The 27,097-nt window shown below is 41.3% G+C and overlaps 1 gene segment (V, D, J or C); it reads left to right on the plus strand.

The window, feature by feature from the left end:
* Positions 1–21,594: 21,594 nt before the first annotated feature.
* LOC311168857 (putative non-functional T cell receptor gamma variable 10) lies at positions 21,595–22,452 on the plus strand. The segment is given in 2 exons: positions 21,595–21,640; positions 22,022–22,452.
* Positions 22,453–27,097: the final 4,645 nt, after the last annotated feature.

Here is a 27,097-nt window from a genome sequence, read left to right on the forward strand (position 1 = left end):
AATAAGGGGGTTGTGATTGTATGGGGAATATAAAAATAAAATTTATTAATAAAAAAAAAGTATGCAGGACCAGATACAGGCCGCCCTCCATAAATTGGATATGGCGGAGACGAAGTCTAGGCTAATGGCACAGAGAACCTTCTCCTTCCCATGAGGACTGCAGAAGGGCGGAGTTAGAAGAGGAGGAGTATCATTTCCTAAATACCTTAAACACATTGGGACAAAGGCCTTCTCCAAGTAAAGAGGCCCCTCCCGCGCAGTCTCCTGAGGCTTCAGGACAAAGGCCTTTGCCATGTGAGGAGGCCCCTCCTGAGGCCCCTCCCGCGCAGAATCCTGAGGCTTCATAGCCTCCATTGCCCTCCGGGGAGGAAACTAAAATGGTGTCTCCTCCCCACACTAGAAGCAGCACCCATTTTGGCAGGAGGGATCACCCTGCGGTAGGACAGTTTCCTCTTCGCCAGTTGCCAATGGGTGGCTTGAATGAACACGGGCAACCTGCTGGGTACTTTTGGTCACACCATCCTTTTAGCACTGGGGACCTCCTAAATTGGAAGGGCTCTGTTCCCCCGTACCGGCAGGCTCCTAAGAAGATGGCGAACTTGTTTGCCTCCATCTTCGTCTCCCACCACCCTAACTGGGCAGATATACAGTCAATGTTACATACTTTACTAGGTCTAGATGAGCGGAGGATGGTAGTGAGGAAAGCCAGGGAGAAGGCTAACAGTCCCCGCCAACAGGATAGCCAATCCCCAGAGCCAGAGATTGCTATCCCAGAGGAAGATCCTGGATGGGACCCCAACGATGGAGGAATGGTGAAGTTGGATCTGTATAAAAAATGTTTATTGGTAGGACTGGAGCAGGGAATCCCCAAACAAGAAAATTTTAACAAAATATTAGAACTTGCACAAGGGGCTAATGAGAATCCATCAGAGTTCCTTGAGAGGATTATTCAGACGTATACAAACCACACGGATATAAATCCAGATGCCCCAGAAAATACTCATTTGATCACTATGGCATTCATCACATACAGTGCTCCAGACATAAGGAGAAAGTTAACAAAGGTAGATGGCATCACAGAGATAAGTCTGTCCCAGGTAGTGGACTTAGCATTTAAGGTTTATAATAATAGAGAGGACAGGAGAGAGGACAGGAGACTGAAACCTGCAACTGTTTTCCTACAAAGAGAGCACAGGACAGGGTTTCGGGGAAACAGTAATGGACAGAGACGTGAACCCCTAGGAAGAATTCAGTGTGCTTTCTGTAGGGAAGAGGGACATTGGAAGTACAGTTGTCCCAGGTTACAGGGAAGAGGCAGACGCAGTAATGACAGAAGGCAGGATAGAAGACTGAGGACACCACGACAGGATGATTCACGTAGGGGTTACAGGAGGGAATATAGGAGGAGTACACAGAACCAGGAACCAAGGAGAGAGGAAAGAAGACAGATGTTAGCACAGAGTAGAGGCTCAGATGATGATAGGGAATATGGACAGAGAAGGAATCGAGAGCCCAGCACAGAGTAGAGCTTCAGGTGAAGATAGGAGGGAATATAGACAGAGTAGAAGGAATTCGGAGCCAAGTGTGGAGGAAAGGAGACAAATGATAGTTCATGGAGAAGGTTCAGATGAAGAATAGGGGTGCCCAGGAGCTCCACTAGATCATAAACCCATTAAAATAACCCCCTCAGAGCCCAGGATAACCCTCGCTGTGGGGAATCGTCTGATTGATTTCTTGGTGGGCACTGGAACAACATACTCAGTTTTAAATTCGAAATTAACTAAAATGAGCAAAGAGACTGCAGCAGTCACTGGAATTACGGGGAAGCCACAACAGAAACCCTTCCTGCAACCTTTGGAGTGCCGGCTAGGCACCACACAACTCCAGCACAGCTTCCCTCTACTTGGTCGTGACCTTTTAAGTAAGCTCAATGCATGAATTATATTCTCACCCAAAAATCAGAGGCTTCACCTACAGGTGCCTCCAGAGCATGCTCTGTGGTTCCAGATGTTACTTACTCAAGGTGCTCCACCAAAAGGTGAAATTTTACCTCCAGAAATTGTTGAAAGAGTAAGTAAATGGGTATGGGCTGATGGTACCCCAGGATGTGCGAAAAATGCAGAGCCTGTAAAGATAGAAGCGATAGAGGGGAGCAAAAATCCCGAGAAGGAAGCAATACCCCTTAAAGGAGGAGGCCTTGAGAGGAATTGAGCCAGTGTTGAAAAGGTTCCTTCAATCTGGACTCATTCGGCCCTGCAGTTCACCATACAACACTCCGATTCTGCCAGTGAAGAAACCCCATACAGGCGAGTACTGTTTTGTCCAAGATTTAAGGGCTATTAATGATATTGCTCAGGATTTACATCCCACCGTGCCTAATCCCTACACCCTATTAACTGCCATACCTGGTGACTTTGGGTGGTTTTCGGTATTAGACCTGAAGGATGCCTTTTTCTGTATCCCAATAGATGTCCAGGATCAACTGCTTTTTGCCTTTGAGTGGCAGGACCCTAAGTCCAAGAGCACTCTCCAGTATTGCTGGACTGTGCTTCCACAGGGATTTAAGAATTCCCCAACTATTTTTGGGGAAATACTGGCCAGGGATCTCAGGAAAGTTTAGCTAAACCGGGGTGTCTTATTGCAATATGTAGATGATTTATTGATTGCAAGTCCAGACTATGAACCTTGTCTGGAAAATAGCATAGTGGTACTGAACCACCTGGCAGAATGTGGCTACAAGGTTTCACCTAACAAGGCACAGATATGCAAACAAACTGTGACATATTTGGGGTTTGAAATTAAGAAAGGCAGACGGAGGCTGATGACGGAAAGAAAACAGGTAATTTCGGCCCTTAGAGTCCCCAGCAGCCAGCGACAGTTGCGTGGATTTTTGGGTATTGCTGGGTTTTGTAGGATTTGGATTCCTAATTTTGGACTAATAGCAAAACCCTTAAATGATGCTCTCAAAGGCCTGGACTCTGAACCTTTGTCTTGGACTCCAGAATGCCAAAAGGCTTTTGATGAAATAAAAGAAAAGTTGATCTTAGCACCAGCATTAGGGCTTCCAGATCTTAGGAAGCCATTCAGATTTTATGTACATGAGAGACAGGGGGTTGGCCTAGGAGTGCCGATCCAATTGTTGGGGTCAGAAATGCAGCCCATTGCATATCTGTCCAAAAAACTGGACCACACCACTATGGGATGGCCTCCATGTTTGCGTGCTGTGGCTGCCACTTGTGACCTCCTACACGAGGCGGAGAAGTTTACATTGGGTCAGCCCATCACTGTGTGTGTGCCACATCAGATCTTGACATTGCTGGAGCAGAAGGGTGGACTTTGGTTAACCGCTGGGCGAATGGGAAAATATCAAGCAGCTCTGTTGGACAATCCGAATGTGAAACTGCAGGTTTCTAATTCCCTGAATCCTGCCACACTGCTTCCAAGCAAAGCAGACGAATCTGAGGATGACACTTTAATCCATAATTGTTTAGAAACCATAGACAGAGTATGCCAGCCGACCAGATCTAACTGACCAGCCTCTGCCGGATCCAGAGTGGGAGCTATTTACAGATGGCAGCAGCTTCATGGATCAAGGCCGTCAATGTGCGGGATATGCAGTGGTGACGCTCCAGAAAACTGGAGGCCAAGTCTCTTCCGGCAGGTACATCAGTGCAGAAAGCCAAATTAATAGCCCTGACCCGTGCCTTGGAACTCTCAAAAGGTAAAAGAGTCAATATATTTACTGACTCAAAAATACTCTTTTATGATTCTCCACATGCATGGGGCCATTTGGAAGGACCGGGGACTTCTTACAGCTAGTAACAAGGATGTCAAACACCCATTAGAAATCCTGGCCTTGTGAAAGGCAGTAGCTTTACCATCAGCTGTTGCCGTGATGCGTTGTCCTGGCCACCAAAAGGATGGGTCTGACATGGCAAAGGGCAATAGGGCAGCTGATCCGGTGGCTAAGGCCACTGCCCGTTCTGCCCTCCAGGGTGCACTCATCCCTCTTGTGGACCTGACTCAGTATGCTCCTGAATACACCGAGCGGGATGAGGAGAGAGCTCGTGCATGGGGATTTACTGAGTTTGACCCCAGCTCTACTTGGAGAGTAAACTCCCATGGGATGATACTCCTCCCGGAGGCCCTGGTATATCCGATGCTAAAACATCTTCATGAAGGAAGGATCTCACTATGGGAGAGATGCCTTATTAGAAACAGTGCGCCCATATTTGAAAGGCCCGTATTTACACAAAATAGCACAACGGATCACCCGAGGTTGTCAACTATGTGCCAGGAATAACCCCAAGACTGACTCCCACCCTAAAGCCATTGGGGTTCAATATTGAGGCAAGCACCCTTTTGAGGACTGGCAGGTGGACTTTACACAAATGCCTAGAACAACAGGCAACTTCAAATACCTATTGGTTTTTGTGGACACATTCTTGGGATGGGTGGAAGCATTTCCCACAAAGACAGAAAAAGCTTCTGAGGTTGCAAAACAGCTGCTGAAGGAGATAATTCCTCGCTTTGGGTTGCCGGACTCTATCCAGAGTGATAATGGGCCAGCATTTGTCTCTGACGTTACCCATGCAGTAAGCAGTGCGTTACAGATCAATTGGAAATTGCATGCTGCATGGAGACCGCAGTCTTCTGGACAAACAGAGAAAATGAACCACACCTTAAAGAAAACCTTGGCAAAACCATGCCAAGAAACACACCTTCATTGGGACCAGGTACTATCCCTTGCCCTCCTCCGGATAAGAGTGGCACCTAGAAGTGGGCTACAATTAAGCCCCTTTGAGATTGTCTTTGGAAGACCCTTCCAGGCCTCAGTTCTGAAAGCCAGTCCGGAAATAGCACAAGATTGCCGGATCACACAATATGTGAAACACATCCAGGAGGTTCTGGCAGTAATTCACAACTTTGCAACCTCGAAGATCTCTATGCCTCCTGATCAACCATTGCATCCCTTCAAACCTGGAGATCAGGTCTTACTGAAGACCTGGCAGAGTGGGGATGCCCAAAACCAGCTGTCAGAAAAATGGACTGGTCCATATGACGTTTTGCTAAGCACACATACTTCTCTAAAACTTGCAGGCATAAAACCCTGGGTACATCATTCCAGAGTTAAGAAAGCGCCAGAAGGAACTGACCCAGAGACGAAGTCCCACTGGTCTTGTGAACCCATTAAGGACTTGAGATATTTGTTTAAGAAACAGAAAAAAACTTGAATGTTACTGACTTCTTTTCCAGTTATTGTTGCAGGATATCCAAGGACTCATTTTTTTTCTGAAGAAACCCTGAGAAAAAAACTAACATGCTCTAACCGATCTTCTTCCTTTCGAAGTTTAGGATACGTGAAATAACATCTAGGATCATGCATATGCTGGCAGTATTTTTTTTTTTTACATAGAAAGGTTTTCAATCTTGATTTTGTTATTTCCTATCAACTTTTTTTTTTTTAACTTTGAGGGTTTTTTTTTTTTTTCCTCTGCTTGTTTTTTTTGTTGTTGTTGTTACTTTGGCCTATGAGTGAAACTGCACTTGTATGAGATATCCCACGTGTGATAAATGGTAACTAAAGAGCTCTTTGTGTCTATATGTTGTCTGTCTGTATGTCCTTGTGTCTAACTGTCTTGGCCTCCAGTGATTGACAAGTTGGTGTACATGGTGCCCATAGATGTTGAAAAAAAAAAAAAGAGTCTCCAGTTATGAGAAAAACTAAAGGTTATGGTTTGATTGTCAACATTGTGCTACTGAACTAAGCTGGTGCCTTCATAGAGATTGAATGTTGTTTTTGTTGTTTTTCTGATACTTATGGCAAAGCTTCCCAGAAATCTAAATTCAAGTACAAATTTGGTAGCCTGTCATTTGGTTGATGCAAGGAAATTTTGTGGAACCTCAGTAGAGCCCCTGAGACACTCCACAAAGTTTCTCCCTTTCCTCCTGGGAAAGGCATTAGATGAATTTGTTCTATTTGGCTTTTACCTAATGAAGTAAAACTGGAAGGGAAGCATTGTCACTTGGGAAAATGGTAAAACTTTGGCATGTACAGAAATGTTAACTAAGTTTTCTTTGACAAACTATTGATAATTTTTTTTGCATTTTGTTCTGAATCCACAAAGTTTTCTTGTTTTGGTGACCAGGATCTGCAGCAAGGTTGAATTTTTTTTCAGCAAAGCTAACTTGTAACATTTTTTCTCCCCTTGATACCAACACAGCATACAAATAGTGGTAGCAATTTTTTTGCTACTTATCTCAGAGTCTGTTTTTGCATAATTTCCATAGGGATTTTGTCTGCTTAAACAAAAAAATTGGACATGAGTTTGATTGTGTGGCTTTGTGTGGAGTTCTTCCAGAAAGTTGAAAAAGAGCTGAACCAAGAAGAGGAGAACCTGTTTGCTTTGATTGTAGGGTTCCAGAGACCTCCAAAGAAGGTGAGGAAGCTTGCCTCCGTTGGCAGGACTGGACAACCTGGCCAATGAAAAAGCCCTGGTACCTTTGAGAAGAAGAAAAACCCAGGTGGAGTTTGATGAGACCAACTTTATTCCTGAAGCATACATCGACCGGATGCCAACGGTTCGCTCTGATCCTATATGGAGTATTCCAACAAAGCCAGCTAAAAATTGCTGTTTAGTTATTCTGCCCTGTGATTTTATGCAAAAATAGGAAAAATGGTTTAAAAGTAGATTTAGTTTACAAACTTTGGCTGTGCTGTTAAAAGTTTGGGATCAAGGTTGAAAAAAATTGTGTTTTACATCAGTTGAACCATTTTAATATTTTTTTTCCCTGTGATTTTGAGGTATTTGCTGTCTGGTTTTAGCTAATGCCTCCAGATGTTTTGTTTTGTTTTGTTTTGTTTTTGGCTTGAACTGATGAACTGTTTTTCCAGGAATAGAGGAGTTTAGCTTTCCACAATGGACAAATACCTGCAGGGACTGGTTTTCTTTCACACTGGAACCTGGAAAAATTTTCATCTGAGACTGCATCCCAACATCCATATATTTGATCTTCATCACCATGGAAATGGTGGCAAAAAGTGAAAGGGGGGAATTGTTAGGGGGAAAAAGATGTCCTAAAGCTAATTCCATACAGGCTTTGGGCTTTGTGGACTCCACCCCCACCCCAGACCAAAGCCAAAAGACACTGGGAACTCCAAATCCCATCACCACCAAAGGGAAGGTGGCTGAGACCTAAGGGTGGGGTTAAGCAGCCAAGTGTGGTATAAAGCCAGACACGTGGGCTTTGGAAGGGTTCCCCCATTTTGGCTCCCCGCCAGCTCGCAGCGTCCAGCCAGCTCTGAGAGTGACTTTGGGTTTCCAGGTCGGCGGATCGGGTAGGACTCATTAGACTTTATTTCCCTATTTTCTCCCTGAGTTGTACATTTCCTTAATTCCCTTTCCTTTGTAAATAAACCTTTTATTAACCTTTTGTGTGTGCCTGTAGTGGAGCATTAATAAGTCCCTTTTAAGTGCGCGGGTGAGGACCCACAGCCAGGCAACCCATTTTATTTTATATCGGGGTTGCCCTATAACAGTTTGCCATCATCACCTGCAGTCTGTGCAAGAGAGCAGGAGGCTGTGGCAATGGAAATGGTCCCTAACTGATGGTGGCACAAAGGTTTCAGCTTTTGTTATCATTTATTGTCCCTGAGATGTCTGCTGAGGATCTTCCTGGGCTGTCTCTCTGGGTTCAGATTACTTCAGTCCGTGTGTGTGTATTTTTCTACGTTATTATTGTGTAATGTATCTTCAAAAACTCAGCCAGAAATTTTACTCTGTAGCAACAACAAATTCGCTGTAACTGAGGGCAAGGCCAGGAACTATTCCACAGGAAACTTTTAGTACAACTGTCTCAAATCTCCATAAAGTGCTCCAGTCAATTCGTTTAATCTTGCCCTCTGAGGACAGACAGCATGTGGCTTCCAATCATACTCCCTTAGTGTTCCTTAGTCACATATTGCCTTGAAGATTTTCATCTTATACACCCTAAAGCTCTAGTCTGTGTTATTAAAGTCTGTATTTTGTTTTGCATAATAATACAACAAGTAAATATCATAGCCCACTTTGGTCTACATGTAAGTTAATTTGTTGAATGTTGAAGAGAAGAAACTGCATGAAAAGTGAGCTCTCAAATCCAGCATTGATTGTTACAGTAATGATGCATGTTTCAAATTCTTTCCCAGAGATGGAGAAAGTGACAAATTCTTTGAGGCATTCACTCCAAGGGAAACTGTATCAAATGAAGGTGACCACCTTACTTGTCTTGCAAATGCCTCCAGATTCACATTCAACTGGTTTGGGACATTCCCATGGCAACTGCCTGAGTCAACCAGGACTTGCACTGAGTATACTGGTGTTTAAGGAGCCCCTTGGTTCCTGACCCTCACATAATTCGAGAGAGCTGCACAAACATGAGCAAGGCAGCATGGAGGAGGGTGAAGGCCTTGCAACGTGCATGACTGGCATTGAATCTTAGGTGTGGAGTTTATATCCTGTGGTCTTGGGAAAGCTACAAGAATCTTTTTGCCATCATTTCTTTACCTGAAAATGAGGTTACAGCTCACTGTCTCCTAGAGTTTTGGGCTTAGATGAATGAATGATGTTTAGCACATAAGACCCTCAACAACAATCCACCTACTCTGGTAACTGTTCTTTAAAAAATGCAGACAACACACATAAAAGCACTGACAATCCCCTGGATCCTGTTGCCCTGCAGAGAGGCCAGATGTGGAGTGAACAGGGATTTGGTGAGTTTCTCCTACATTCTAGGCCATCCTTTAAATTATAGGGGCCCTTCAGGGAAGAAACAATTAAGTGCACCATTTGTTGAGACTATATTATTTGCTCAGTGTCACCATATAATAATTGATTTTCATACTTAAAAGCCATGCGTCTCTGAACTCAGAGCCCATATTTTTTAATCCACTATTGTTTTTCAAAAGAGTAAAACAAATAAAGCACTTTTTTGTTTGTTTATTTTAAATACTTATTTATTTATTTATTTATTTATTTATTTATTTATTTATTTATACAAGCAATGGGTACAGTCAGAAGCAGAGCGGGAAGCAGAACAAGCAGAAGGACCGAAGTACACTGCTGAGGGGAGCAGCGGGCTGCAGGAGAGGTCTGCGCGTCAAGTGGGACCCTCGCCGGTGGCCGGGGATCAAACCGGTGCTGCAGATGTTGCGGGCAGCTTCGCAACACAGCGCTCAACCGCTGCGCCACCGGGGAGGCCCAAGCACTTTTGTTTTTAATTGAATAAATCTTCCAAGGAACCCTTTGCAATTTCTTAAGGACTGTGGGTGCCCCTATGTTATCTCCCCATATACATACTCCAGCACTACCCGGACTGCTCTTGTTACCAACAGTAGCAGACACTGCCTGATTCTCCTGTTGAGAATCAGTCACTGCAGTTCTTGGGGTAGCTGAGATATGGTCTCACAGTCTCAGGCAGAACATGTCTGCTGAAGGAGCACTTCAGTTGTATCCCATCTCCACTGGGGTCATTAGGTGAGCCCCCATATTGGTCCATATGTTCTGCCAATAGAGAAAAGAGAAATGACCCACAGGAGAACAGCTAGTAAGTTAGTTTGTGAGAGAGTTCTAGTTAGTGTTCACAATTGTTTGAACACATTAACCCTCTTTTAACCTTCATCATAAACTATAAAACCACCTCTGTTATTAACTCTGTGCTTTGGCTCTATGCCATGGAGAAAACAAAGCTAACCTTTGTGGCTTACTTGCTAATTGATCACTTACACTGCTAATTTTATACTTGCTAATTTATCATTTTATGCATTACCAGGATTTGAGTTTTTTTTTTTTTTTTCCGAGTACCTGAAATGTCCCTCTACAAGTTTGCTTTCCAAAACAAAAAATAATAAAAAATCTATTGTTTTTGAAGCCACCTATAAATTAAGTGAAAAAAAAAAAGAATATCCTTTGATGCCTGCATTCTTTTTATATAGTACCCACTAGGCACCCCATGGAAGAACACCTACAGCACTCTGAAAGTGTGCCACACACATTCCTTTATTTGTTTGACAGTTTCCAAGGCCATGCAGCACATTCATCCCCCTCCTCTGCTCAATGAAGGACCTTGGCTCTAATCCTCAGTGCAGGGAGGCTATTGAGAGAAAGGAGATTCACAGGAAAGACTGACATAGAGCCAGCCTGCCAGACTTCCTCCCTCTCAGGCTTCAGGTGAAATTTGCTTTCTCTCAGTCATAATCTGTGTGGTTACGTCTTTTAATTTAGAAAACATTAAAATACCCCAGTATGTACATATGGCACATGAGAAAGGATTGATGAGATATTGCAGTTTCTGAATTTGTTGTAACATAGGAGAAAAGGTATTTGGGCCTCTCAGGTGGCGCCAGATGTTAAGCACAGTACTGTGAAGCTGTGCTCAGCCAGTGCAGCAGGAGTTTGACCCCTGGCTGGCCAGGGAGCTACCCACATGGCACAACAGACCTCCCTGTCTCACCTGCTGCTCCCCTGGAAGTATATTTCAGTCAGTCTGCCTGTTCTGCTCCCCACTGTCTCTGGTGAATCCTCTCACCCCTTGGTCCCCCACACCTCTGTCCTGTACCCGAGTTCTTGTATGCATAAATCAAAAAAAAAAAAAAAACAGCTTTTGCACTTAAGTCCTAACACAGGACAATGCAGTAAGATCGATGAGAGGTTGAACACTTCAGGTGTATCCTCACTTGTGTATCATGATCTCACAATGTAGAATTTCAAGGATTAGAGGACATTCTTCATTTTTCACACTGAAAAAGAACAGTGCCTCCCTATCCCAAGAAATATGATTTGATATTAGTGATTATTGTGGTTATTGACATATTTTGAACACTCTTATTAGATCTGTCAGCACCAAAGCTCTTTGGAAGTCACAGAGATATTTATGTCTGTAGCAGATCACGGTGAACTCAGGAACCTATCAGTCACCATTTCCTCTGAGACACGAGAACTAGCTCCACCCTCCTACCACTGGCCAAGTTTTCTTGCTAGCAGGGACCTCAGTTCCTCAACTTCTCCCTCAGCCAGCCAGCCAACAGGATGCCTCTTCTGGAAGTTGTCATCTTCTCTTCCCTCTGGGCCTGTGAGTTGTCCAAAGTCTATAGGAGATTGACACACAAGCTTTGTTTTCATCCTCATGTAGCAAGATTTATCAATATGTTCTATCATTTATTGAATGTTAGTTGTAGTTATCAACTCATACCTTTACCACATATTGCAAGCAGCTATGATAATTTTTTTTTCTGTAGAGGGTCAGATAACATATATTTTAGACATTGTGGACCATATAGTCTGTAATATGGCTGCTAGCCTCTGATATATAGCTAAAAAAAAATCATAGGCAGTAAATAAATGAGTGGGCGCAAAGGTGTTCCATAAATGTCTGGGGAAGTCAACAGGAGACACTGAGAAAATTCTTTTTTTGATTTATATCATTTGTTTACTTCTTGGTTTGCAGTTGGTGCTGGTCAGTTTAAGTTGGAACAACCTGAAATATCAATTTCCAGGCTAAGATATCAGACTGTCCAAATATATTGCAAGGTGTCCTCTGGTAGCTTTAACAGTGATTACATACACTGGTACCAACAGAAAGCTGGCCAGAATATAGAACATCTAATGTATGTGCAATCTATAACGAAAACTGCTCGGCAGAATATAGGTAATTTTACCAAAATTGAAGCCAGCAAAGACTCAAGCACTTCTACTTCAATTTTGAAAATATATTACTTTGAGAAAGAAGATGAAGCCACATACTACTGTGCAGCCTGGACCACAACATTAAAACCGCCAACATAACTTACGCAAAAATCACTCTAGGTCTGTGCCCACCCACATGCTTCCCAATATGCGCACCACAGAAGCCTAACATCTAGGTGCCCATTCTGAGCCTCCCTTCCTTCAACAGGGAGTTTATTACTGAGGAGCTGTGACCTAAAATGAAATATATGTATCAGTCACAAATAGAAAATCATTCCATTGCAAACAATGTACTGGCGGTAGCTCATCTTCCATAGTCATCACAGCACATCTGCAATGTCATGTTCATTTTCCCACATAAATATGCACAACTTCAGGATAACAGAGAGAAAATAACTTTAAAAATGCCAAAGCTCTGCTTCTTCAACTCTGTCAGGTGATCCAGAGGAAATTCAGTGTTTGTTTATTTTACGCAAGTGGGGAGAATGTGGGGAGAAGCTCACATCCTCTCTTCAAGATGGGGAGGACAAGTGTTCATTCCACTTGAGGGATTGTGAGAGCCCAGCCAGGAATTGCTTTTGCACAGTCCACTCATTTCCTGGAGTTTGTAGTGAAGGGTTAGATAATCTCCAACACGTTGGATTCCCCATCTTTCCATTTCCCTCGAAGTTTGTTCTGAGCCTGCCCAGGATCCCAGTGGTCATTTCTTCACAGGTAATGCTCTTTCTCAGGTACCATTCTGAAGCCTTAGATTTAATTCATGTTATGATATAACAATACCTTGACACTGGAGCTGTCATGATGCACATGTATAGGTTGGAAACGGACATAGAGAGGTTATTGTCCTGTGGTCTAGAGTTAATGAATGGGGAACAGGACAGGTTTCTTATTTAGCATCTGTCATTTTAAAAACCATGCATCCAGCTCATGAAACTCAATCAAAGAACTGGCATCTCATCTATGATTCCTAAGTCAAAAAGCAAATTCTCTTCCAAATGTTAATTACTGAAACAAATAAAAGACTATTCTATGATATTAAATTTAATGTTGACCTTCTTACAATGAGTGTAAATATCATGGCAAATTTGACTTTATGATTAAAAAATTCACAAAATATAAAAACTATCAATTATAAAACAAAACATATCTTCTTCATCATTTGAAAGAAATAAAAATAGTTGACTTTTCTTATGACTTTTTCTAATAGGAAATCTGTCCCCAACACTATGGAATGCATCATGCCTTTATATTTAAATACTATATGTGATTGATTTTGAGCTCAATGGCAGATATGAGTAAACACAGTAGAGAGCATGTGATCTACAGGATTTAAAATATACATTATCCTTGCCTCTATGGAGAATATTTCCCATTCCCTGCTGGGAACATGGGGTAAGTGGTTGATTTTATAACCCAGTCATTTAAGAGGCATCAGGAGAAAACATTGATATGTTATACTGATCAGAATGGAAAAAAGTTTGCATGTCAAAAGGCAATGTAAGTTAAATCAAAGAGCAAATTATGGATTCCACTGAGATGGTGGCAGAGTGAAGATGTCTGGATCGTGACCCCCAGCAACTACAACAAAACCGATGCAAAGCAAAGTCCAAAACCTATGAGAGAAAAACAGATCATCACACAATAGGAGCATCAGTCATCATAAAGAGTAGGAAAAACTAACTTTTTTTAGAATTATAATGGGACAGTACAGCCCAGAGGGACAGGTGAGGCTGTGGTGCAGAGCTCCCTGTAGCAATTGTCTCAATCATATGCAACATGAGCATTTGTAAGAACTAGTATTTCACTTGATAAGGGACACATGAGCAGGGCCTCAGGACGGAGTGGTCCTTGCTGGAAAGCAGCAGATGTGGGGCAACTGGGTGAGGACCACTGGATTGAATGTGATGCTCATCACACTGAATAGTTGTAGTCTGAGTAGGGTCAGAGGATCCAGACTACCCTATAGAAGACGCTATGACTGAGGGCCTGACTAAGGTATCTGAAACACCTACCACTCCCCAACCCAGGTTGAGATACCCAAAACAGCTGCTAACCCAACCCCAAAGCAATGCTTCACAACAGGAAGTTTAATTCCTGAGGGTTCCGGAGATCATCCTTTGATGACTATTGCCCAATTCCTCCGTTACACCTACTACCCCTCACTAGTTCCTTATCCCCAACTGCTCTAGCAGGTGCAAAAACAACAGTTGAATATCTGTCATTATGACAACCCATATAAAATTGAAAATGAGGAGATAGAAGAACACAGTACAAATGCCAGACAATAAAACGCTGAAAGGAGTACCAACATGGTGGGGTTTTGAGCATCATAAAAAAACAATAGAAATGATCCCTGAAAATATAGTTTTAGTGTGGAGCATGGTAGAAGGAGTATTCATGGAAACTGCACTGACTAATAGAACTTAAATAAACTGCCTCACATGTGAGAATGACCATATTTAAAATAGCAGAAACAACAATGCTGGCATGGAGGTGGCAATAAAGGAACACTTTTACATGCTGGTAGGAATACAAACTGGTCCAGCCACTATGGAAAGCTGTGTGGAGGTTCCTCAAAACCCTAAAAATGGACATACCGTATATATGACCTGTGATTCCACACTTAGAAATCTACACAAAGGACACAAAAACACTATACTGAAGGAAGGCTGCACGCCTATATTTATTGCAGCACTGTTTACAAAAGCTAAGATATGGAAACAACCCAAATGCCCCCCAATACATGAATGTATCAAAAGATGTGGTCTATATACACAATGAAATACTATTCAGGCAACCAAAAAAGATAAACTCTTTCCTTTTACAGAAACATGGATGGCTCTGGAATGGATTATGCTCACCGCAATAAGTCTGACTTATTTCACTGAGCATAATCCCTTCTAGTACCATCCATGTTGCTGGGAATGGCATGAGTTTATCTTTTTTGATTGCTGAATAGCATTCCATTGTGTATATATACCACATCTTCTGATCCAGTCATTTATTCTTGGGCATTTGGGTTGTTTCCAAGTCTACATATTATAAATAGTGCTGCAATAAACATAGGTGTTCAATTGTCCTTTTGAATTAATGTTTTTATGTCCTGGGGTAAATCCCTAGGAATGTAATATGTACTTGTATGGAATAAAAAGAGACTTTCAAGACACATTCACAGGTTAGTTCTTGAGGATACTTAACATCTAAATATAATGTTACTAACATTTTTATTTTGGTGATTTACCAAAATCTAAACTGAAACCCTTTTCTTTAGAGCACATGCAAACTCTCGTTGAGTGCTTAAAATGGCCTAACACAGCCATATCCTCAGGGCGAAAACACAAGTGTAGGAAGAGGATAAACTGAAAAAATTATTGTGATTGTTTCTTTTATCCTACAATTACTTTTTCAAGAAGTTTTGTAACTTAAAAAATGTGTATGTATTCCTTTTTGCATTTTTTACATTGATGTATATACAACTCTCACTTGAAGTTTTATTTATTTATTTATTATTTTTTTAGAGGCATGTTTTTATTTATTTATTTATTTGTTTGTTTGTTTGTTTATACATGCACTGGGTATAGTCAGAAGCACGGGAGGGTGAGAGAATTCACCAGAGACAGAGCAGGGAGCAGAGCAGGCAGAAGGACCAAGGTACACTGCTGAGGGGAGCAGCGGGTGTGGCAGGAGAGGTCTGCGTGCCATGTGGGACCCTCCTCTGGTGTCCGGGGAGCAGCCGGGGATCGAACTGGCGCTGCAGAGGCCGCGGGCAGCTTCGCAAAACCAGCGCTCAACTGCTGCGCCACCGGGGAGGCCCACTCACTTGAAGTTTTAAATGATCAAAAATCTGAATGTAACTTGTTCTATCATCCTGTGTCTGGAAAGAATTATACTAATGCTTAGTTTCTACAATTAAAGGTCTTTTGCTAATAATAAAATAATAATGAAGATATCTATAAGAAAAGGTATTATAATTGTCCATGATGTTGGAGTTATGTTGTCTGTCTATAGGTTACTTTCTATTTTTATGGATTATTTGTAATAAGTACTTTCAATATACCCTATCTCATTCAAGTGCCAAAGGGATTGCCTGTATTTTCTTTTATTTATGTCTTAAAATGACTGCTTTTGTTCCATGTAAGTTTTCTATGCTTGTCTTGATACATCTTCATAGAGGTAGACTTTTTGTTACTATTGATGTATTTAGTGCATTTCATTTGTTTTGCTAATCGCTACATGCCACAGAGCTTTTTTGTTGTTGTTGTTGTTGCTGGCTCTGAAATCACTGGTATGACTTTTGGTTAGTTACTTATACTTTCTACATTTATTTCTGTCTGTGTAACCTGAGACCTCCACGTCACAATTCACTTCATTGTGACTGGGGCATTGAATGAGAGAATGAATTTAACATGATTTCTGGCACAGGAATAATCGCTCTATAGATATTAGATTTTTAAAAATACTCTGTCATGTTCACAAACCCCATAACTTTAGAAAATCATGTGCCTGACTGGAGGATTCAATGATTTGAAAAGTTATGGCTGCATCACCTTGCATAGATGAGACTATTCCAAAACTACATTCCTTTCAACATGGTGGATTTTGGTACAGATTATAGGATAAATTAAATCATGTGATAAAGAACAAGTTAGCAGTGAGTGGTGTATGCTGAAGACTATAAAACAACCACTTATTTTTTTTAGTCAACCGGTATTTATCAAACACCTACACTGAGGCAAACACTCTGCCAGGAAAGGAAGGAAAAGAAGATGGCCTGAGGTCACCACTCCTGAAGCAATGAAAGATGCCAGTGTAAGTTTTGCCATGTGCTGGCTTTCCTGACACGCAATAGTATATTTTTTTCTCCTGCATAACTTCACTTTTAAACTTGCCTGGTAGAAGACATAAAAATGGAAGGATTTTGCATAATAGAATGAGTGATACTTTAAATCAATCTATAATTTCCTAGGAGGCACCTTAACACAGAAAATGCTGGCTTCAGTACGAAATGACTGACACTGGAGTACACAGTTATATGCTCTGTATTATTTCCACAAAGGACTTCACTCAGTTGTGTTACTTATGTTTCTCATGTCTGGGGGAAAATGATATCAAATTGCTTTTAGATTATTTTTGAAATCATTGGTTCTTCCCTATAGCTAATAAGCCTTAGCAGAAACATACACAACCTGAGAACATATTATAAAGGATATTGTGCTATGTTTTGAATTTTTTTTTATTTTAAGATTTTTTTTAATTTATGTATTCATTTATACAAGCACTGGGTACAGTCAGAAGTGCGGGAGGGTGAGAGAATTCACCAGAGCCAGAGCGGGGAGCAGAGCAGGCAGAAGGACCGAAGTACACTGCTGAGGGGAGTGGTGGGCGGCAGGAGAGGTCTGCGTGCCTTGTGGGACCCTCACCGGTGGTCGGGGTTTGAACCAGCACTGCAGAGGCTGTGGGCAGCTTTGCAGCCCAGCGCTCAACATCTGCTACACAAGGGGAGGCCCTATTGTGCTATGTTTTGAATGCATTTCTTGCTGAATTCTCATAATTCTCCTATAAAGTGTTTACATTTTCCCCTAACACCATTTTACAAATGATGACATAAGTTAAAATTAAATAAATCCGTCTACTATGTCGCAGAGCTCAATATGGAGGTTTCTACCCATGGCATCGCAAATTCTTTGAGACATTCAGTCTAAAGGGAACTACATCAAAAGAAGGTGCACACCTTACTTGTCTTGCAAATGCCTCCAGATTCACATTCAACTCGTTTGGAACATTCCCATGAAAACTGCATGTGTCAGCCAGGACTTGCACTGAGTATACCGGTGTTTAAGGAGCCCTGTGGTTCCTGATCCTCACATAATCCAGAGAGCTGCACAAACATGGGCAAAGCAGCATGGAGGAGGATGAAGGCCTTGCAGTGTGGGTGATGGGCTTTGAATCATGGCTTTGGTGTTTATATTGTGTGGCCTCGGGAAAGCTGCACGAATCTTTTTGCCATTATTTCTTTACCTGAAAATGAGGTTACAGCTCACTGTCTCCTAGAGTTTTGGGCTTAGATGAATGAATGGTGTTTAGCACATACAACCCTCAACAACAATCCACCTACTCTAGTAACTGTTCTTTAAAAAATGCAGACAACACACATAAAAGCACTGATAATCCCCTAGATCCTGTTGCCCTGCAGAGAGACCAGATGTGGAGTGAACAGGGATTTGGTGAGTTTCTCCTACATTCTAGGCCATCCTTTAAATTACAGGGGCCCTTTAGGGAAGAAACAATTAAGTGCACCATTTGTTGAGACTATATTATTTGCTCAGTGTCACCATATAATAATTGATTTTCATACTTAAAAGCCATGTGTCTCTGAACTCAGAGCCCATATTTTTAATCCATTATTTTTTTTCAAATTAGTGAAACAGCATCAAAAAAGCACTTTCATTTTTAACTGACTACATCCTTCAAGGAGCCAGTTGGAATTTCTTAATATTGTGGGTACCCCTAAGTTATCTCCCTAATATATACTCTAGCCGTCCCGAACTGTCCCTCTTGTTACCAAAAACATAGGCAGACTGCCTGATTCTATTGTTGAGAATCAGTCACTTCAACTCTTATTGGGATGCTGAAGATATGGTGTCACAGTCTCAGGCAGAATACCTCTGCTGAAGGAGCACTTCAGTTATACTCAGCTCCACTGGGGTCATTAGGTGAGCCCCCATATTGGTCCATAGGTTCTGCCATAGAGAAAAGAGAAATGACCCACAGAAGAACAGCTAGTAAGTTAGTGTGTGAGAGAGTTCTAGTTAGTGTTCACAATTGTTTGCAACCCTCCTTTAACTCTCATCATACACAATGAAACCACCTCTGTTATTAACTCTTTGACTCATGCAGTGAGTGAAACCAAGTGTCTCAGGAACCATGTGTCTCCAAATCACACAGCTGGTCCTTGGCAGAGCAGTGTTGGACTCAGGTCACCTGGATGCAGAGACCATCCTCTTGCTAAGAGGAAAATAAGAAGTGCTGTGCCTTGCTTCCATCCCATGGAGAAAACAAAGCTAACTCTTGGGCTGCTTGCTAATTCAACATTTTATATACCATCACACTACCAGGATTTGAGTATTTTCTCCAAGTACCTGAAATGTCCATGTAATAAATTTGCCTTTCAAAACAAAAAATAATAAAAATTCTATTGTTTTATGAAGCCACCACTAAATTAAGTGAAAAAAAAAATAACGAATGTCCTTTGATGCCTGCATTCTTTTTATATAGTACACACTAGACACCCCATGGAAGAACACCTAGAGCACTCTGCATCTGTGCCACACACATTCCCTTATTTGTTTGACAGTTTCCAAGGCCATGGCAGCACATACGTCCCCCTCCTCTGCTCAGTGAAGGACCTTGGCTCTAATCCTCAGTGCAGGGAGACCATTGAGAGAAAGGAGATTCACAGGAAAGACTGACATGGAGCCAGCCTGCCAGACTTCCTCCCCTTACTCTGTTGCACACCTTCTGTGATTCTAACCTGTCCATGTATCCTGACCAGCCATCCATCAGTGTGTGTCAAACCTGATTTCTGGAATCTATTTGAGGACTTTCTGGCTACTTTCACTTTAAGAGAAGCTAATAAGGAGAGCAGGACCTGCAGGAAACATAAAGACCTGAGTACAGGTCCTTTTCAGACAGGAATGCACAGATGGATTTGTCAAATCACTGTTGCCTTTTTCACAAGGGGCATCTAGTCCCAAAGGAGACGCAAAAGTAACATGTGTTTGGTGAGTTTCCTATTGTGTACCCTGTCAGCTCTTTACATGTTGGCTAGATGGTGACTAGAAAGAAAGTGTCAGCTGAATTACATTGCATTCAAAGGACATACTACTGAGCCATCATTGAGAACGTTTTGTGAGTTTATTAATAATTTTTTGAATAGAACTATTTATGAACAATAGATTTTTTTTTGCCAATTATGTTGATTGAAGCAATGTGTGTATGTCATTATATCTGCTTTAGGAGCTACAAGTTTAACTCAGCCTCTACAAGTGTATATTTTCATAATTATGGTATCTCCCCTGCCAGGTGAGTATATTTCACACAACACCTACTACACACGCCCAAATCATCCTCCACATTGTCCCCGTTGGATCCCACCCTTCCTCCCTCCAAATCCACCTACTCCCACTATTTCCCCAGTTCTACAAAATATTCATAATATATAGAAAAACTAGTGAGTATATGAAAACCTTTTAAAATATAAATTGCTACATTGATAGAAGAATAAAAAAGGAGGAAGTGATTCTCTAAAATTTTAAGGATGATTATTACTAAAAAAATAGATATTTTGTTCTTCCATGTACTTTGATCAACTTTACATATTTTCCTATAAGATAGTATAGTTCTATTGCAAATATATTTAATGAAGTAATTTTCTCTTTCTGATAATAATAGTATTACAAATTAATAATATTGCTGAAGACACATGATACATCAGTTTTAATATGTGAGTTTTTTCTGCATTACCCTCATGTGACATCATACTGCAAAACTCCTAATCTCCCTAGAAGGTATGAAAACATAGATATGCGAGCAACACATGTGTAATTGAGGTCCAAGGATCTTGAAAACTCTGATGTCAAATAGGGTTCAGTGGCATAAAACAGTTTTTAATTTTCTTTGGTCAATAAAATAAAATTTAATTAGATTATTTAAAAACCTGTAATATTGCTCACAATAAGTTATATAAAATAATAGATAATAAAGTCAAACACGTAGACCCCACGTAAGCAATGTATACTTATATATAAAATACCAAGTAACTCTAAATTTATTAGTATGTGGAGATAATTCAAAATAAAAGTAAATGATGGGAGACTTTCCTTTTTAATACCTCATTTTATTCATTCTCTAAGTGCAACAGTTATTTATTTGAGTTCTCATAATTTTCAGTACTATGTTTTTGAATGAATATTGTCTCTTTCATTGTACTTGCTTATTTAATGGTAATAGTAATATCACACGACCGTTGAGAGAATTAAATAAAACAATAAAAGAAAACTTCTGTAACAATGCCTGACAACAGCCTCGTCCTCAGTGGGTATTAGATGCCATATGAATTTTAACGCTTATCAGTCATATCAAATACACAAGGCTTTGACAGTACCTACCCCTGCATGTGAGATAAAGGTTAAGGGACTCTCCAAGGTTCTGCATGAGGAGAAGCTTTATTCATTGTTTGCTCTTCCTCATAAACCTCCAGCAACTGAGGTCTTTTCCACTCTTGGAGGCTCTCAGGTTTTAAGTGAAATTTGATTTCTCTCAGTCATAATCTGTGTGGTAATATCTCCTAATTAAAAATAAAAATAGCCCAGAGTATGTGCATGTGGCACATTAAAAAATATTGATGAGATATTGCAGTTTCTGAATTTGTTCTCTTGTAATACAGGAAAAAAAATGTTTTCATACTCAGCCCTAAATAAATCACTGGTACATTGCAGAAAGATCAACAAGAGATTGAGCACAGCAGGTACGATTTCTGGAGGTTGGATCAAAATCTCACAATGTAGAATTTCAGGGGGAATGGGTAAATGCATATAAGTCAAACCCCTCTCCTATCTCAGGAAATATGATTTCATCCATCGGATTATTGGCAGATTTTGAGCACTCTTATTAGATCTGTCAGCACCATGGAGCTCAGGAAGTCTCAGAGATATTCATGTCTGTAGCAGATCATGAACAACCTCAGCAACCTATCAGTCTCCATTTCCTGTGAGACACCAGAACCAGCCCAACCCTCCTCCCACTGCCTTTAGTTTTCTTGCTAACAGGGACCTCAGTTTCTCAACTTCTCCCTGGGAGTCAGCCAGCCAACATGATGCCTCTTCTGGAAGCTGTCATCTTCTCTTCCCTCTGGGCATGTGAGTTTTCCACAGTCTATGGGAGACTGACATGCAAGCTTTGTTTTCATCCTCATGTAGCCAGATTTGTCAATATGTTCTATCATTTCTTGAAAGTCAGTTGTAGTTATCCACTCATTCCTTTATCCCATTTGCACAGCAGCTATGATAATTTTTCTGTAGAGGATCAGATAACAAATATTTTAGACACTGTGAACCATGTTGTCTGTCATGTGATTACTAACCACTGCATTTAGCTCAAAAAAAAAAAAAATGATAGACCATATGTAGCTGAGGAGGCACAAATCTGTTCCATGAATATTTGGGGACATTGTCTTTTCACTCATGGAGACACAGAAAATTCTTTAGCTGAATATCATTTGTTCACTTCTTTGTTTGCAGTTGGTGTTTGTCAGTTAAATTTGGAGCAACCTAAAATATCACTTTCCAGGAGAAGAAATCAGATTGCCTACATATCTTGTAAGGTGTCTTCTCGTTACTTTAACAGTGATTATATACACTGGTACCAACAGAAACCTGACCAGAATATAGAACATCTAATGTATATCAAATCAACAACGGAACCTGCTCAGCGGAAAATAGGTGATAATATCAAACTCGAAGCCAGCAAAGACTCACGCACTTCCACTTCAATTTTGAAAATTATTTACGTAGATAATGAAGATGAGGCCATCTACTACTGTGCCAGCTGGGACCACAACATTAAAACCACCACCATAACCTACACAAAAATCAACTTCAGGTCTGTGCCCACCCACATCCTTCCCAATATGGGCACCACAGAGTCCCAACATCTAGATGCCCATTACTGAGCCTCCCTTCCTGCAGAAAGGGAGTTTATTACCGTGGAGATGTGACCTAAAATGAAATATATGTATCAGACACAAATAGAAAATCATTCCATGGTAGGCAATGTGCTGGCGATAGCTCATCTTCTATAATCATTAGAGCACTTTTGCAATGCCATGTTCATTTTTCTACATGAGTATTCACAATTTGAGGCTAATAGAGATAAAATACCTTTTAAAATGCAAAACCTATAAACATAGTGGTGCAGGTGCCCTTTGGATTTACTTTTCTGTGACATTTGGGTAAATACCTAGGAGTGGAATTGCTGGATCATATGGAAGCTCTATGTTTGCATGGGGAATATAACCAAAATGAAAATGCATGCATTGTGCAAAGATGAAAAAAGATGTAAGAATTATATAAAATAAAATATTTAAATAAAAAAATTTTAAAAATGCAAAACATTTTGCTTCTTCAACTCTATCTGGCCATCCAGAGGAAATTCACCTCATCTCATGTTGCCAAACTCAGTCTCTCCTGGAATTAATCCCTGAGCCTGGGCATCCCTTCTCATGAGCATGTGCACCCCTTGCTCATGCTCTCCTGCTTCTTGACCTGTGTGTCTGTATTTACAGAGGCTGGTGCTCATGCTCCCGAGTGCCTCTTGCACCAACACGATATCATGTATGATCAGTGAAATGTGGAATGAAAGCAAAGTCACAGGTGCTCGTTGTAGAGGCTAGAGACAGGAAGGTGGGAAAAAAGGCTGTTTTAATGCCATTTTCCCCATACTCCCTACACAGGCTTCTTTTATGTATATCTGTAAGTAAAGTATAAAGTTTTCTCGCTCTCCTGCCATTAGATTAAATGCATTCCTGATGGCGGACACCTGGACTAGGGTATGGGCATGCATAGATGGGCATACCTGGCTGAGAGACTGGGCTTATAAGGGCTGCCTCACGGAGATGCCAGCAGAGCTAGAGTGAAAGAAAGATGGGAAGAAAACCAGCAGTGAAGCAGAGGCCACGAGGGAACGCAGGAGAGCCCAGAAAAAGTGAAGATTTGCCGGGGGGGGCTGGGATGCCTGCCAGCTTCCCGGCCTCCCAGCACCCCTGCCTGCCATGTAACTCGTGAAATCCTGAAAAAGCCACCAAGGGCTCCAGGACTCTCCTTTACCCATCTGCTCCAATCCCAGGAAACCTGCTCTGTGCCCTTCCTGTCACTACAATATCATTTCTGAATAAGCAATCAAAAGCACAGAGTTCCATCCAACATGTTTTTCTGTAGGTGCTGCATAAATTAAAACATATCTGAATAGTGTCATTTCAAGTATCCAAAGTGCCAAAGAGGCCCCAAGAGACTAGAAGATCATCATGTTCAGAAGGAAGACAGATGGTGGAGTTGCTAAAGGGAAAAGTTTGCTTGAAAGGAAATGACCTGGCCTCTCCCAAGCACTGCCCTGGGTTTTTATAAACAAGTAAACCCAGAACTTTCCAACTCTTAGATATAAGATTGTGCTTATAGAAACATCTTTGTGCTTGAAGGAAGCATATCTGATATCATGTAAGCAGTGGGGGAAATCACTGTGTGTTGTGTGAGGCTGTATAAGCTGTATGCTCCCAGATAGAATGCAATTTTATCTCTTGCATGTGTCAGATAATAGGTTTCCTCTGCTTTAATAACCTTAGCTAGCTTTCTCATCAGAATTCATTCTAGTACTAAATTTAATGACAAGTCAATGATTTCTAGATTGAAATCATTGTGGCTAAAATGCACAAATTATCATTTTATTTTAAGATAGCAAGCAAATTATTGAATGAAACATGAGCTTCATAGCTTTTGATGATCTACCAAAATTAAGTTAAAATTTGTTAAATATGATATCATAATCAAATCTGAAGAAATGATGCAAAACTACAAGTGATTTGAAACCCAGTAACTACAGAGGAAAGTGATGACCACGTTGGTGGGTCCTCACCTGCGTGCACTTGTGACTACAGGTCAGGAGTCAAAAGCAATACATGGGGATAAGTGAAAATTACAATTTTTTTTTTTACATAGAGAGTGAGACAAGGAATAAATTAAGAGTATCTGAATAGTGAGGGAGTGCATCTAGGCTGGCACACGGCTGCCTGCTGTCTTTCCTACCCAGCCAGTGTCCATGATTTAGAGACTAAACTCCAAGCAAGGACCCACTGAGCAAGATGGCCCCTGGCTAGTCGGCAGAGGAAGCAGGAGCTGCCTGTGAGAAAATGGCCGCTGGCCCATTTCAGCCAGACTAAGCAGGATTTGCTGCTGCAAGGAATGAAGAGCAGTTCTGCTTATCAGAAGCAGAGCATCAGGACTAGATATGAGCAGAAGCAAGTAGGAGCTAGTCTAGGCTTCAGGAGCGTCTGAGCTGACACATGGAAAACTGACCAGAGCAAACAACAACACAGGAATCAGAGCAGAGTAACGCGGCCCAAAGAGACATCAGCCTGCTTGTATCTGGCTCTTTAAACTCTTTAATGGCTTCTCTGATCTTTTCCTAACTCCAAACAGCCCCTGTTCAGAAGGTCACTGGGCTTACATCTGCAAATCTCCACATTCTACCTAACATCATCCACTGCCTTCTAGGATGTTAGTTCCAGTCACCATGGGGGAAACAGAGTTGGGTCAGGAGATGAGGAAGGTGGCAGCGGGGCCCACTGTGCAGATCCAGTGCACGTGGACCCAATACAGTGTGAAGGCCCAGAGGACACTGGCCTGGATGCTCTCTGCCCTCAAGTATAGCATACTCTGCCTCATGGTGTCCACTCCACCCCCACAATCGACACCATGGAAAGGACATGCTGCTCCTGAGCAGGAGCGTGCCCAGGAGAAAGCCATCAGCCTCACAGACACACATGCAGGAAGCAGCGGTAGGCAGGTGGCAGGCTCTGCAGCTTGCCTGCCAGGGCCCAGGGCTGACTCTGGCAGCAGCAGCCAGGAGCCCCTAGCAGGGCAGCTGCAAGGAGAGATGGTGGGCACTACTGCCCCTCTCAGATAAGCATGGACACTACTCCAGCAATTCAGTGGACACTACTCCAGCAATTCAGCAAGTAAAACTTCTGTTTTACTTCATTAGACTTGCTTGTTGTTTTTATCTTTAGTTTTTCAATCTTTACTCTCAAGTAAGATATGTTTCCTCACTTGGCCACCTCAGAGCATGCCAAGCTGAGTGTGCAGGACAGTTTTTGTTGCATGAATCAGGGTTAGAAGATAAATAGCTGATTCTTGTACACAAGATAAAATGTTTGTTTATTCCGAGAAAGTAAATTTTCTGTGCCTGAACTTTTGCCTCACCTGTTTTAGAAACATGTTATATTGACTTTGCAAATGTATTGAAAAACAGATATTATCATTCCATTTTGGAGATGAGGAAGTTGCAGGTATGGAATTGCATCAAGGACATATCTCCAAGTCGGAAGAACTGGAATTTGACCTGATATCTCTGATTTTGTCTTTTTCCTCACTTTCCACATTCTTAATGGTCTTTTTTTTTTAATCACATGAGAACCTATAAGAATTCTAACTAAACTAACTAACTAAATAAAAAACAACAACAAAAAAGAATTCTAACTAAACTGCTAGTATTTATTGCACAAACCCCTCTATTGATGCCCACTGTCACTGCAAAAACATGGGTCCTGGGATGTTACTTGGTGGGTTATGGCCACTACCTCTGAAGTTTGTTCATTTCACCAATACTGCCGAATGACCATCCCACCATTATGCTCATACATTTCATCACTTTCCTCCATAAAATTCAATAAGTCCTCACCATTTATTCATTTTTGGAAGAAATGATCTTTGAAATACTCTTAAAAAGTAAAAATACTTAAAATCCTTCCTTCTTAAAATTTTAGTATTAAGTAAACTTGATTCCTAAATCCTTTTAATTCCAAGTCACAGCCCAAAATGGATAGTTTTCTTGTAAATGTTCTACTAGTTCACATCTCTAGATGATGTTCAATCTACATGGAACCTATTTTATATTGTGTGAGGTTGAGAGCTATTTTTATTTCTCAACAAATAATCAATACTCCAAACTCAGCTTTAAAATAATCTATCATGGGGCCTCCCCGGTGGTGCAGTGGGTTGAGTGCAGTGCTATGAAGCTGTCTGCAGTCCCTGAGGCACTGGTTGGAATCCCGGCCGTCCAGGGAGATACCCCCATGGCGCAGCAGACCTCGCCTGTCTCTCCTGCTTCTCCCCTCAGCAGTGTATTTTGGTCCTTCTGCCAGTTCTGCTCCCCACTCTGTGTCTAGTGAATCCTCTCACCCTTCCACACCTCTGACCTGTACCCCAGTTCTTGTATAAAAATAAATAAATCTGTTCCCCACTCTGTCTCTGGTGAATCCTCTCACCCCCTGCACCTCTGGCCTGTACCCCAGTTCTTGCATGCATAAATAAATTTTTAAAGAATAATCTATCATATCTCTACAATTTAAAAATATCAAATCATAGTTTAATATCATCATACACTTGAAACAGAAATCTTCCTGGAGGATTTCTCCTTTATGTTTCTTTCTACTCACATTATTTTCATATTATGCTAAAAGTTTTATAATAAGATTGAGGACTTACTAGCCAAATGTCTATTTACTATTATCTTTAAAAAATTACTTTTCAATTATCTCACATTTC

Source organism: Talpa europaea (assembly GCF_964194135.1).
Source record: "Talpa europaea genome assembly, chromosome: 3".
In the NCBI taxonomy this organism is placed as follows: domain Eukaryota; kingdom Metazoa; phylum Chordata; class Mammalia; order Eulipotyphla; family Talpidae; genus Talpa; species Talpa europaea.